Below are 13113 nucleotides of genomic sequence, written 5' to 3' on the forward strand. Positions count from 1 at the left end.
TATAGGCCCTATCTCTAAATACAGACACATTGAGGGTTAGAGCTTCAGTGTCACAAATTTGGGTAGGAGTCCAGCACAAAGCTCAAAGAAGGAGTAAAGCTTAAAGAGACCTTGAAGCAGTACTCCCCTGGTCTTCTCTGTGAACTTGGGAAAACAGCTACTGAATGGCCCCTTCAATCCCAAAGGCCAGGCAGCTGGAGGGCAATTTGTGTCTGGCCTCAGTGGCTTGTCAGGAGTTAGTCCTATGTGTGCATAGTCACTAATGAATCTACTACTACTCTTTGTTATTTATTAAAATAACTGTAGGGCCCTATTCAGCATGTACTCATGTGTTTTATTTCTTTAAGTATGCCTTGATTCTCCCTACTACAGTGCACCATCCTTAAGAAGCACCTTTTATTTTTTTCCCTAAACACCGTAGTGCCTTTACCAAGACTGAGTTCACAGTGGCAAGTCAATAAATTCCTTTAGTACAGAGACACTTCATTCTTTCTTTCTTCATTAGGAAAGTTTTCATAGCCAGAAAAGAGTGAAAGATTCATACAATTAGAGCTCTAAAAGTATTTTTAATCTCATATATGCATATTCACGTGTGTATTTGTGTGTACATATAACACAACAACAGCTATGACAGAAGCAAACGTTTATATATAAGATAATTTTGCTGCCCAAGATATTATGGTTATCGTTCCAAAATTGTGTTTTCCAAGGATAAGTTTGGATAAATAAAAACGCTCCATGAATATTCAGCTGTGCTTTTGGATTGAGATTTCTACTGTTCTGAATAAATTCCAAAAGTATTTCTACATTTAAGGTCCTATTACATCTTGAAAGGCTAACTCATTGTAGAGAAGAGAGTTTGATTTGCTGATTTCTTTTAGGGCAGGCATATGAACTAAGTCAAAGAGATCAGCTAATGTTAATAGTTGTGGGAGGGCACGTTTGATGTCTTTGAGCACTTCATTTTACTTTTTGAAATATGGGATAATCATTCTTATTTATTTTTCTAACGATCAAGCCGATATGATGTGAGCCCATAGATATATCTTATAATTTATAAAGAGCAGACCATTTGTTATTTCCCAAGTCTAACAATATTAGAGTTACCAAATTCATTCCCCAGAAGAAAATGATAATAAATGATAGCTCACTGACATAAGCCAGATCACTCAAGATCATTTGACTTGAAAATGGGAAATAGATTTGGGTTTTACTCCCAGTAAAACCCAGTTGAGTGACTTGGGGCAAGTCATTTTGCTGTTTCCTTAAGATGGTTAATCTGGATAAAAAAGGTAAAATGATATTTATGGGATTATGTTCTTGGGAAGACTCAATAAAATAATGTGTGAAAATAGCATTTAATAAGCCAAACGACACTGTTCAGACTAAGATATTTTTTAAATCATCTAAAGTAAGACTCTTCCCTTTTTGAAAAAGTTCACCTTCTTACGGTTGGGAAGGGAGATAATTCAAATCTATGATTTAAATTAGGTCCTAACAATGGAAGGTTGTACATACTAAAAAGTAAAGGTCCAAGTTGTTCTTTTTCTCTTTCAAAATTGACCACTGGTAGAGAATGTCATTGCACACTAAAAACTTCCATATAAATGTTCATTTTTAAAAATTTCCAAACTTCCCTTGGGCACTAGGAATGGGATTGGACAGACATCTGGAATCACCCATTATCTTGGCTGTGAGTTGGCATCTCCCAGGATGGTCCATATTAACATATCCCTGGATGGCAGAAGTTGTCATATGCCTTCATAGCATAACTTGCGTATTTTGGAAGGCATTTCTGAGAACAGATTTTTTCGACAATGAACATGCCAAAGGCTTGACATGAAAAGTACTTATGCCTAATGTCTGTCATTCTCTCTCTGCCAGTTCATCTTTCCTGGGTTGGCCTTCTGCCACACTGGCACCTGAAATGTAGCAAACAATGTCATTGGATGCTGAAGGTGTGACCGTAAGTTGTGGTTATCTTCCAAGCAATTACCATATGGTGTGCAATTCAGCTCTTCATCTCCTTGTTCGATGGGAGAATAATAACAATGACAATAATGCCATTTAATAATGTATTTTATCTTTATGGCCTATTCTGTTCCCATATTTCTGTGTCTTTAAGTACATCGATGCAGGGGGACCTTAGACAGCCATTAAAGTTTAGTCATCTCTCCAGAGTGGGAGGCTATTGTATATAAAACAATTCAAAAGCAGGCTTGATCAAGAAACAAGGGAGATTAGCATATTGAAACAGGATTAGGGAGAAATTTAAGAAAAATAAATTAACAAGTGGAGCGTGCCTTTTTACAAAGCAGGCCCTATGCCCACGCTTCTTCTTTTCATTCTTTTCTTTTTTTTTCCCCTGCTATTATTCCTGAGAAATATTTTGTGAAGTGTTTATAGAACAAAATACAGAAATGAAAACCTTCTGGAGGCAAGATACCTTTATAAATAAATATGAATTGGGCTCTCTACCAGATTTCAGATTCAAGGTTCACCACTGTCAGTTTTATGAAACCGGATCACAACTTTCACAAACTTAAAAACTAGATCACTGTACCCAGCTCATAGGAGATTGGATCAGATCTGAGATGTCATTCAAAGTTATTCAGCCAATAAACATTTACTGAACACCAATGTGTTAAAGATTTCATGGTTATCCAGGTTTTAGTTCCTGCAGTCTAAGATTTTACATCATCATGAGGGATATTGAAAATTAAATCAAGGATTATGATTCAGCACAAGAAGAGCTGTGTTGGAGCATATAGCAAGTATGGGCATCTACGAAGTATTCCTGAGAAGATAATCATTGTGTTGCATTTTATAAGGAAAATTAGAATTAATCACATAAAAGAGGAGAATGGACTTTTATATACAGAAAACAACATGTACACAGTTATGGAGGATTGATCCCCACTACATATTCAGGAACTAAAAAAAAAAATGGTTGGAATAAAATCTGTGATTTGTTTTGGAATATTCATCTCTTGATTTTTAAAAGAACCCTATCAAATGGAAAGCATAGGCATTCCTTTTCCCATTTTATAGAGAGGACATGGTAGTTCACGAATTTAAGTTTAATGCCCAATTTAAACTATAATGGAGAGGAAAATCTGGTTCTAGAAGACTGACCTTCAGATTTCTCATTTAGTTACTCTGTATAAGTGCTACCCTGCACGAATTCATATTTCATAAGGAAGATGCACCATGATAGAAAAAACACAGGATGATCAGTTCATAAAATGGGAACAGACCTTTGAGAAATATCTGGAAAAGAATATGCACCCTCTCCCTACTGCAATCTGTTAAGAATTTTTTTTCTTGCCCTTGTAGCCACTGTTTATTTATATTTTCCTATTTACTGCATAAAAATTAATTTCAGTGAAGCCCTTTATGTATGTAAGCACTGATAAGTAACACTGTAGCTTTCTCTATCACATGATCCAAACTATGCATTCAATACAGCTTCCCAGAGTATTATTGAACAGCTTCCATCTACAAAATAATTTGGAGTTACTAGGGAAAGTATATGGAAAAGTAACAAATATGAGCATGCAACTCTTCCTCCCTGTAGTAGTTGATAATCTAGTAAGGAATGATGACTCATAAGGAGCTCTAAGTAAAGACAGAATAGGTACAGAGAGTGAAAATATACCCTGGGAATTTGAGGAAAGATGATTCTAAGTTTATTGTGAGGATATCTGGAAGATTTCTTAGAGGAGAGAGAGTTTATGCTGGCATCTGAGGAATAGCTCTGACTTTAATGGATGTTATGAGACCAGAATTGTTGCAGAGAGGGGGCACAAAGTGAGGAAGAACAAGGGATTAAGGAAACCTAGGACAGGGGTGCCTGAGTGGCTCAGTCGGTTAAACATCTGCCTTCAGCTCAGGTTGTGATCCCAGGGTCCTGGGATCAAACCCCACATCAGGTTCCCTGCTCAGCTGGGAGCCTGCTTCTCCCTCTCCCTCTGCCTGCTGTGTGCTTACTCTTTCTCTCTCTCTCCCCTCTGTCAAATAAATAAATAAATAAAATGTTAAACAAGAGAAAACTTAGGACATATTACATAAATAGAATGGTACCATATGGTGTAAGATGCAGCTAAAAGGCTTAGACACTGCAGAGATGTTTGCATTCCAAGTAATTATTAAGAATTGAAATCTATAGTTGTATTAGCATTTACTTATTTTTTCCTTCAAAATGTGTGTGTGTGTATGCACACACGTAGGTGCATAATAGATATAATGTATTATATACATTATAATATATAAATACACATGACACATAGAACTTTAATCCAAATTCCATCATTACAGATGAATAAACTGATGTCAGAATAATTAGGCAGCTTGTACAGATAACTCGAAACAGAAATAAGCTATAAACCAACTGTAAATTATCCAGCTTCTAGGATGGCATTGTGCACAGGAAAAAGTCCTTATAGTAGCACAGAAGCTCTCCTCAAACTCATCTGAATTTACATTTTCTGGCCTCATCTCCTCACACGCTTGACCATCTCCTCACACTGAACTATCACTGTTACTAAGCCCTTCAGTCCCCTTTTCAAAACCTTCAAGCACATGCCTGTCCTTCTTCCACATACCCATTCAGTTTTGTGAAGGAAAAACGCTATGATGTGAAGAGCTCTGACCCTAACTGCACAGGATGGGATGAGAATGGGGTAGGCAAACTTTGAACTGGGTGATAGCTGGATACTACCATGAGATATATTTATTTATGTAGTTATAATTTATAACTTGCTTACTTCTAGAAAGGATTTGAGTCAGCTAGCTAAAAGTTAAAATACTTGCAAAAATCCTATTTTGAAGCTCTTTGATGTGAAAATTATACCGCACAAGTTCGCACACCGAGAGTTTCTCGTCTGATTTCTGCCTCCATGTCTGATCCATTTCAGCAGTGCAATTGCTTGATGATTTTTTTTTTAAAGCAAATTTAACAGAACAACTCACACTCTCAGAAATGCTTTGATTTTACTTTGGTTTATGCTCAGGGCGAAGATTTTGGCTCTGGTTTTCCCATCCACAGTTGTGAATTCACTTTAAATAAAACGCAAGAGGAAATCAATGTCCAGTGTCTTGGCTGAAAATTAAATGAAAACAAACATTCAGGATGCACTAAGCATCCAGGTTTCTGTAACTAAACTCCATCAAAGGACCAAATGTGAGGAACCTCGGGGAGTCCATTTTTCTCCATTTGTAAAGGCCCAAGGGCTAGTAATTAGGAAGCTGAGCTACTCTTCCTCTTCAATTCTGGCCCTAACATTTTGTGCATGAGGTGAGAGATCTTGTTTTCCTAAAAGCATTTCTCTGCCTACTGGTCATTTTGTGATGTCTTAAAATTATCTCTTTATGAAACTTCTCTCCCCCTCCTTCTTCTCGAATTTGGGTTAAGGTTGTTAAAGGAGTCTCCAGATATAATATATTGTTCTAGGGAGGGAACTTATAATGACTTATAATGAGAAAAATTAAAACCTGAATTAATTTCTGCATTAAACTCAGTAACAATTTAGCCATTTAACATAAAATGTTGTATTTGTTTTGTTTTGTTTTGTTTTGTTTTGTTTTGTTTTGTTTTGTTTTGTAGAGCCTTAGGAGAGAAGCAGGGTTTCAGGTGCATCGACAAGCTGCAATAGTAAGTAATCTGTGGCTATTATATTTAAAAAGAAAAGCATCGATGAGGAGAACTTTAGAATGATTCCCTTATAGTAACACACCCAAAAGGAAAAGAAAAATAATCACGATTGAAACATTAAAGAGCAATTTTGCATTTTTGTGCCTGTTAAAGGAAGAGGTGGGGACTCTGTAAAACATCTGAGAAAGATGAATGCTCTGAAGAACAGAGGCCAGGAGACTGCAAGGAGCTCTGTAAAAATCACTTGAATCTGAACCTGAGTTAAAATAATAAATTCCACTAATAAGGTTTTAGTTCTGTATTTCAGGTTTTTTGTAATATAAAATAATCTCCTGAGTTCCTGCTTATTCCACTTTTGCATTCTGTTCTTATCTGGGATAGGCATTGGGTTTTAATTCATTTCCAAACATCCAAGCCAAACTACCAGAATATGTCTTTGCTGAAGGGAATTTATGCTTTTAAGCCTTCATTCATTCTACACTTTGTTCCATACAGGCCTGTGTTTTCACAGCCTTTCCTCTTCTATCTTCTAAGGAAAATTCTGGAAGAGAAAATGTAAAATGCTGAGAAAAACTATGCTGGTTCAGATTAGAAATAGTAGGAGGGAGGAAGAGCCAACTGGCCTGAAGTTGAAAAAGAGAAATAAGACATTTGGAGGGAGGAGATTATGAGAGTGCTTAAGAAAAAAGGTAGAAAAGATCTTTAGGGCATTTGTCCTTAAGGAATTTAACTGCCTCATTGATATGCCTTTAAGGCACTTCCACAAAGATTTTCATTGTATTCCAGTATTTTTTGGAAGTCATATTTTGTGTTTTATAACTACATCATCATGCAGGTCTGGTAGTGTTGAGCAGAAGAGATATAATTCCTGGAATCTGAGGTACAGATGATAAGGACCACTCACACAATTATAATGAGAAAGTGTTATTAAAGTTCTTAGTTCTATATTTATACTTATTGCATTTAATATGTTATGTATGTTAATTCTCATTAATGTCTGTATTGTCTTTAAGGCTTTGTCAATTTGATGGAAATGTTTACAGAACAGAGTTAGGGAGAATGAGTCCTCTCTATCGCCAACAGTACCTAGCTCTATATCTCATTCACCATCTGTAGAAAGTCAAGGATTTTTAAATTTGAAGACCTAACATTTTGATTTCAGCTCTTGAATTCTCATCTTTACGTCCAGTTTTAAAGCACCAATATAGTCCATGATATTAATTATCACTTAGGTTTGTCATAGTTATTAAGTGAATTACCCATTGTTTTGAAAACAAGTAGTTGGTCTGTACAAATTCTGTATTTGTCCCATTTTCTGTGCCCTGATTCTCAACAGTCATGGTCTCAACCAAATGGCATATGCTCTATAACATGTACTAAGTGATAATAACAACACTGCCTAGCACAGAGCCCTTACTATGTGTCAAGCTCTATTATAAGCATTTGTAATACATTAACTTACTACGTTTCACCAAAAACCCTATAATGTAGGTTTATTACTACCATTTTACAGATGGAGTAAATGAGACAAAGAGAGCATAAATGATTTACATACAGTTGCACAGCTAATAAGAGGGCTAGAATTCAAACCCAGGTTTTGTGACTTTGAGAAGATTTTATGATTAATTACCTTATTAATGCACCAGTTGGCCTTGGGATCATTCTCATTCCTATTCTAAGAGCTCAGGCAGTTGGTTGAATTGATATTGTGCTGATGTATTTAATGGAGAATCTTTAGATGGAGGAAGGAAGGAAGAAAGAGGAAGAGCCAACTGGCCTGAAGTTGAAAAAGAGAAATAAGATATTTGGAGGGAGGAGATAATGAGAGTGCTTAAGTCCCCTTCTCCTGAACCACCATTTCTCCCTGCTGCATATTTTAGTAATGGCCTCTGGAGACATTTATATTAGGTTCAGAATTGGTAAGAGAACCATGATGTGATTTCTTTAGTTGGATATTCTTTACCAACAACTAATGAGGTGGGTACCAACAGGTCTTATTGTCAGAGATGGGGCCTAAGTATTAGAAAGTTTACATGATACCCTTGGTCATAGCACAGATTCTGGGCTATCATCCAGAATGCACCAGGTTTTTTTTGTTTTGTTTTGTTTTGTTTAATTCTTGGGGTCTGCTATTGTCTGAATGTTTATGACCACCTGCCCCTCATTCATATATTGAAATCCAAAGTCCCAAGGTCACAGAATTTGGAGGTGGGGACTTGGGGAGTTGATTAGCCATAGTAGAGCCTCATGAGTGGAATTAGTGCCTTTATAAAGGAAAGAACTCTCTCACCCCTTCCATCATGTGAAGTAATGGCAAATAAAATAAAATAAATAAAATAAAATAAAATAAAATAAAGTAAAATAAAATAAAATAAAAAGCTATTTAGGTAGTTGGCTCTCGCCAGATACCAAATCTATTGACACCTTGCTCTTGGACTTTCTAGCCTCTAAATCTGTAAACAACTAATCTGTGTAGTTTATAAGTCACCCAGTCTATAGAATTTTGTTAGATTAGCTCAAATGGACTAAAGCAGGTTCTTTCTGACATATCATACCATAGCAAGAACTTAAAATCTGGGAAATATCCTAATTAACAATCTAGTAGTAGACAAACATAATAATTAAATATGGGGCAAATATTATAGGGAATATTTAACTGTTTTACCTACCTTAGTCCCAAATATTTAGCCATAAAATTGGGATAGGCCTCCTAAACCATGAGTTTGTTTCCACAAAGGAAGTTTGATACAATATTAAATTGAAATATGAATTATTTCAATTGGTTTATTGAATCCAATTATAATGATGTGCTGTAAATTAGTTGATAAAACAGCAAAGAAAATTTCACTAAGAATATCACCATCAGGGGTGCTTGACTGGCTTAGTTGGAGGAGCATGGGACTCCTGATCTTAGGGTTATAAGTTGGAAACCCTACGCTGGTTGTGGAGATTCCTAAAATCAATCAATCAATCAATCAATCAATCAATCAATCAACTTTGAAATATCACCAGAATCTTTAGTACTGGTTGTCAGAATATAAGCAGAAGACAACTTCCATGAATGTTTGATAGGTAAGCAACACAAAATTTTTGTTCATACCTTTCTAGCTGACAGGACAAATTAGCATTTATTATACAATAGCATCTTCATCTATTACAGTAAGTTTCTCTTACAGAAACCAGAGGAGTATCAATTAAAAACATGATCTTGATCCTAAAGAAAGTAAGAGGAGATTTTTCTACTCCTTCATTATTTATTTTCTCAAATAAATATTTTTATCAGTTTAGTAATTTTGAGAAACCAACATCATGATAAATTCTGTATCATCTGACAATGCCCCACCCTCTGTATTTTGGTTCTAGAAATAAAAAAATAGAACTTGTCCATTTTCTGTCAAAACTGAGGAATTTAGCAGAACTTGAGATATGAAAAATATGTTATATTTCATGCTCAGATTTAACCAAAGCAAACGTAAGATTGAATTAATTCTCCATTTTGTTTTGAGGATGTATGTGTATATATATGCATGACTACAGAAATAATGATGTAATTAGATTTGTGGTTTAGCATTTTCAAAGGCTTTTATTTGATAGATACACATAAATATATACAAAAGATATTTTGCATAAGTAAGGGTAAAAAATCACATAATGGAGCCAAGCAAATCTATTTAAGCAATTAGGATACAAATTAAGATTAAAAATGGTTCACTTGTAAGGAATTGGTCTGCATACTATCAGGTATCATAATTCTCATATGGATTATTAATGATTTACTTATTTTAAAGTCAGAATTTTTTTTTGCTTATTTGTGAATAAGAGGAATAAACATAGATTGAAAATGATTATTTTAGAATGGTGAATAGAAGAAGAAGAAATTTCAGTTATGGATCACAGAGATTGACTTTTGCAAGTGAAGGACAGAATGGCTCAGAAATAGGATGAAATTAATAAAATTTTATTTAAAAAAAAGAAGATAGAAAAGTGTGGTTAGTTAGATTTGCATAGTCGAAGCTGCTGAATAATTTTACTTAAAAAAATGACATTTTATCAATGATACTCAGAGACACTAAGTAACTGATGCATCTCCACTTCATCTCACTTTGAATAGGCCTGGCTTCAAAGGCAATATTACATTCGTTAAATGAAGCTTGTTATAGGAAAATAATAGTGGTCAAAACTGCTATTTGGGGTTTCAACAATAAAGTAGCAGAAAGATAATTCCATAGGCTGATTTCCTTTACTCTATCTCATGCTGAATAAAAGCTACACCCACCAGCTGTCCTTTGTGAATATGTGAAAACTGTATCTGAATTTCATTATGACTCCTTGCTTTTCAACTACCCACATTCATAATTCTGGTTAGATTGGAGAATTTAGTGCAGGACTGGTGTGTGTGTGTGTGTGTGTGTGTGTGTGTACATGTGCCTTCAGATGAGTGGTGTGCATGGCATTAATATGAGGGTTGGGTGGAGAAGTATGATGAGGTAGGAAAAGAAAAAAAAAGGGCAGGGAGAAATGAGGCTGTAGAGCCTGGAGTATAGGTAGAAGCAGAACCTAGTAGGTCATCTTGGAAATTACAAGCAGCCCTGAGAGAAGAGAAAAGGAGGAGCTCAAGCTGGTGGCTAGGGCAGTATTAGGAAATGATGTTACCACCAAGGACACCTTCACCAGGCCCTCAGTAAACTACTGCAGCAGCCCATGACATCACCAACTCTGGCATAACAAAGGATTTCTAGATTAGCCATTTAATTGCATTGATCAGCAAATTAAATACAACACTGCCTTATCTGACTTTTAATACCTACGCCCCTTAATCAACCAATGTCTTAGGTAGAGTGACTGGTCATTAAAATTACTGAACCTGCAGTGATGGCATATTTCTTTCCAATGATTTGTAAGAGGTTGTGGATAACTCACAATGACAAATTTGTACTACTCCGGAGTCTTGTTAAAGAGATGAAAGTATTTTTACATGATGTAATTCATAAGAACCTATTAAAGTTTGCTTTTATAGTGAGTCAGATGAAGAAATGCCAGGATTCTGGTCAGTCACATTATATCAGTTCATGTTGGTAGGGACACAGTCTGCCTGGCTGGAGAAACAGAATTATAGGATGAACTATCTAAATTGAAAGAAAAATTCATCTGAGCTGTCATTCATAAAAAAAAAAAAAAATGGTCAAAATTAGAAACTTTTTTGTTCACATATGAGAGTAGGGCTGGTTTTGAGGGCTTGCGTGGGACCCTGTGCTCAGAAGGGCTTCATGCTGGGTTTAATGTTCTCCTGTTGCTATTTTGAAATTTTTAATAATTTTTTAACAGGGGACTTCACATTTTAATTTTGCCATGGGTACCACACCTTTCATAGCTAGTTTTGCTAGGGGAGCTGTTGGAAGTACAGGAAAGGAGAATCTTGATATTGAAGCCATGCTTGATTTCAAATGATGGGATTGGCTTCAAAATCTATACCACTCCCTCCTAGCTCTAACCACCTATCTATACTTGCAAAGGTAAAGATACAGTCTTCCATACTTCTATACTTATAAAGGTAAATTATATGGTCTTGTGATCCATATTTGAGGAAAAACAAAACAGCAATTATGAATGTAAAATTGCATTAAAATATTTCCCTTACATTTTATGTAGTAGCAGTTCTTTGTTGTTTGGCAGAAGAATATCAGAGATAAAAATTGTACATCCAGGATAGTTCACATTCCCTTTCCTTGTACCAAGCAGAGAAACTGGTTGTTGCATTTTCCAGTAGATTGAATTGTTACAATTATATTGTGTGTAATAATATTTAAATAGCTCCTAGTGTTTGGCAGGCATTTATCTGTTTTACTCTCAAAGATTTGTGAATGTTGCTCTGCCTTAGAACACTTTAGGTAACAAGATATGCAGTATTGGGTAGTCTTTAGGAAGAGTGTTTCTTTGACCTACTACATGTACCAGACAGCATTCATTTAAATTAACAAATTGGTTGACAATGTTCATTTTTATGATTTTTAATAAAACAACTTTTTTTGGGGGGGGGTTGGGGGAGGTGAGAGAAAGATGATGGGGAGGGGGGAATTTTAAGCAAACTCCACACCCAGCCCACTGTAGAGCTCAGTCTCATGATCCCGAGATCATGACCTGACCCAAAATCAAGAGTCATACACTTAACTGACTTAAGCACCCAGGCACTCCAAGAAAACAACTTTTACTTTCAACCTAGACTGTGTTTTTATCAAATTTAAAGAGACTAGTTATTAGCATCTTCTCTGTGATTGAGGGCAAGAACTAGAAAATGAGCTTTGTTTTGTTTTGTTGTTTTTTAAGTAGAGAAATGAAATTTACCTTTTTTTATCTGAAGATCAACAGAACATTGTTTTAATACCCACATTAAAAACAATGGCAAAAACAAAACAAAGCCAAAAAATAAATAAAAAATAAAAATAATGGCAAAACAGTATTCTGTTGATTTTATTTCTGAAGCATCTTTTGAACTTTCCATTTCTCTCTCCTTCTCTTTATCTCTTTTTAAGATTTATTTATTTGAGAGAGAGAGAGAGAGAGAGAGAGAGAGAAAGTGAGTGTGAGCTGGGGTGAGTGAGGGGCAGAGGGAGAGGAAAGGAAAGAATCCTCGAGGCAGACTCCCAGAGGAACGTGGAGCCCAACATGGGGCTCAATCCTAGGACACCAAGATCAAGACCTGAGCTGAAATCCAAAGTTGTTGCTTAACTGAGCCATCAGGTACCCCTCCATTTCTCTTTATCCCAACTGCCATCATCCTAGTCCAAGCCAGTCATATCTAACCTGGACTATTGGATAAAATTGGTGTCTATTTTCCTTCAGTTTTCCTTTAAGTTATTCTTACATAGCAGCCAAATGATAGTCCCAAACCATAAATCTGACCTGGTGGCTTCCCTACTATAGCCAAACTTCCAATGGCTTCCTACTCTGCTTGTAATAAAATCCAAACTCTCCAGTTCTCTAAGTAATCCCTGTCTACTTTCTGTTCCTCATGTTTTATCATTAGTACTTTCACATTTGATTTTCCCGCTCACTGAGACTTGTACTGTTTCCAAATTATGTTGTACATTGTTTCCTTGTTCATAAAAGTTTTAAGGCTTTTTCAGTGCTGTTTTCTTTCTCTACCATATATCTATCCTCCAAATGTGACTGACAGATGCTTTCTCTCCAAATCTAACATGAATGCATTCATTCAACTAATATTTGTTAAGGCCTTCATTTCCTAGAACTGTTAGACATACTGGTTTTATAGTGAAACAGAAAGCAAAGTCTTTGTTTCATGGAGCTTATAATCTAGTCATTAAGAGATTAATATAATAATGTCTGGCAATGATTAGTGGTAAGATAAATCTCAATCAATCAAAATAGAAGGTGTTATTTTAGACCAATGATTGAGGTGGATTTTCTGAGATGATAAAACTTAAGTCTGAATATTGAAAATG

At 35.6% G+C, this 13113-nt stretch overlaps 1 long non-coding RNA gene across 4 annotated transcripts in view; it reads left to right on the forward strand.

The window, feature by feature from the left end:
• LOC112647825 (uncharacterized) overlaps nucleotides 1–5873 on the forward strand; it is a 96740-nt gene extending 90867 nt beyond the window's left edge. For 2 of the 4 annotated variants that reach the window (XR_003128500.2, XR_007412065.1), the window contains exon 11: nucleotides 1885–2911. This is a non-coding gene — a long non-coding RNA (uncharacterized LOC112647825). Of the gene's footprint in view, nucleotides 1–1884; nucleotides 2912–5012; nucleotides 5279–5605 lie in introns of those variants that run through there. The other 2 variants (XR_003128502.2, XR_004817272.2) reach the window with 2 other exon arrangements.
• The last annotated feature ends 7240 nt before the right edge of the window (nucleotides 5874–13113 follow it).

Source organism: Canis lupus, chromosome 7, assembly GCF_003254725.2.
Source record: "Canis lupus dingo isolate Sandy chromosome 7, ASM325472v2, whole genome shotgun sequence".
Classification (NCBI taxonomy): Eukaryota; Metazoa; Chordata; class Mammalia; order Carnivora; family Canidae; genus Canis; species Canis lupus.